A 2,118-nucleotide genomic window follows, 5' to 3' on the forward strand; every position below is an offset into this window, starting at 1 on the left:
AAAGTCCGTCTGAGAGAGTCTGACAGCAGCCTAGCTCTCTAGTGCTTTCCACCTTCCACGAGAGAGTCTTCCACAGCACCCCAGCTTCAGGAGGTGGTGAGAATACCCAGCAGGCAGCTCTTGAATGTTAGTGAGGCACGGGACCTGTGACACATCCCCACGAAGCACAGGGGGACTCGTTTCTTTAGCACTCACCCTAACAGCACACGTACTCACCCGTGGCATCCACAATACTCCATCTTCCTCAGAGCGCATTTTTGTACCTGGAACCTAGCAGCCCGAGGAACCCCGTGCTGTACGGCAGGTGTATCAGACCCTATGGGTCGCCTTATGAGCCAGCAAAGGTCAGTCTAAGACACTTCTGCAGATAAGTTAAGAAATCCAGCACCATACACATTACTGTTTTGTATTGAAAAATGAAAATACTGTAAAGCAATGAAAAAGAAAAGCCCACAATTGTAAATTTGTTATTTGGGAAAGAATTCACAAAGAAGAGCTATAGACAGTATGGCCCAAGAGTAGGACAGATGGAATAAGAATAAAACCTTCCAAGGGAAAAATTTTAATGAAATTGGCACTTAAGTTAATGTGTATAATTTGGGAACAAATATGAGTTATACATCATGTGTTTATAAGGTTTTGTTATAAGATGGACCAATTTCCAGAGTTTGAAGTTGGTGGTGTAGAGTTGGCATGTTGCTCTTATTTTCCAGGAAATAATCCAAAAGCATAAGAGAAAATGAGCAAAAAATAAAAATGTGTGTATGTGTACGAGAGAGAGAGAAATTAGGAGACAGCAGAAATGCCAGATCACAAAATAGTAGAGGGACTGTGAAAAGCAGTGAGGATCAATCAGCTATGAGCATGGAAGCATACAGAGAGAAAATGCAGCTGCTGGGTTGTAAAGCCAGCAAACTGTACTTACCAAAGCGAGGGAGGCGCCATGAAGCACAAAACTTAAACCCTTTGTTTGCAGCAGGGGGAACGGACTACGTGCACTGATGGGATAAGTTCTTATGGAGGAAGCAGTCTGTCTCTGTAACAACAGGAGAAAAGAGATTGGCATTATGAAAAAAACCTACCCAAACCTACAAACAAAACTGTAGGTCATAAGAAAAATCCCAGCCAGGCAGGAAACCGGTTTGGTTTCCTCCCCAGCATAATGTCCTACGAATAGCTGGTCCAGGAGTAATTCGTCTGTTTCAGAGATGAATAGGCAAAAAAGAAAAAGAAAGAAAGAAAGAAAGAAAGAAAGAAAGAAGAAAGAAAGAAAGAAAGAAAGAAAGAAAGAAAGAAAGAAAGAAAGAAAGAAAGAAAGAAAGAAAGAAAGAAAGAAAGGAAGGAAGGAAGGAAGGAAGGAAGGAAGGAAGGAAGGAAGGAAGGAAGGAAGGAAGCATACAGGATCTATAAAAACATCCTTCAAAAAAATATTTAAAAGGTGAAGAAGAGAAACAAAAAAAAAAGAGTGGTAGTCAACAACCACAAAAGAAAAATATTTCCATAGAATGGCTGGATTGCATTATGAATTAAAAGCAACAACTTTAAAAAGCAATTAATACTTCGAAGCGAGAGCTCAAAGCAGAGATGCAATAACTCCGGGAGGAAAGAATGAGGAACAGGAATACATAAGACATAAGCTGGCAGAACTCAGGGAACAAGTAGGAGAAAAAAGTATAGCCATCATATCAGAATGAAAGCAATATACCAATATATATATTCCTATTGGTTCTCTCCCTCTATATCCTAATTGCTCAGCTTCTCTGGAGAACCTTGACTAATACAAGTGTGTATATATAATAGTAGGGAACTAATAAATACTGTCTAAAGAAGTAAGAGATTAAGAGCATACTATAAACTTATAAGGGTAAAGTCTGGGGGGAAAACCCCACATCTTGCTACCTATTAAAAGAAACACATACACACAAAACATAGAAAATAGATCATATGCATCATCTTGGAAGAGATAGAAAAAGAGAAAGCACAAAATACATAGGACAGAACCAACTTCAAATATATCTCAAAAAAAATGTAAATGAATAAATTTACCTTTTTATTTTTTTTAAAAGATTTTCTTTATTTGTCAGCGAGAGAGAGAGGGAGAGAGAGTGCACAAGGAGG

Source organism: Ursus americanus, chromosome 27, assembly GCF_024610735.1.
Source record: "Ursus americanus isolate L20-20 chromosome 27, mUrsAme1.1.p, whole genome shotgun sequence".
In the NCBI taxonomy this organism is placed as follows: domain Eukaryota; kingdom Metazoa; phylum Chordata; class Mammalia; order Carnivora; family Ursidae; genus Ursus; species Ursus americanus.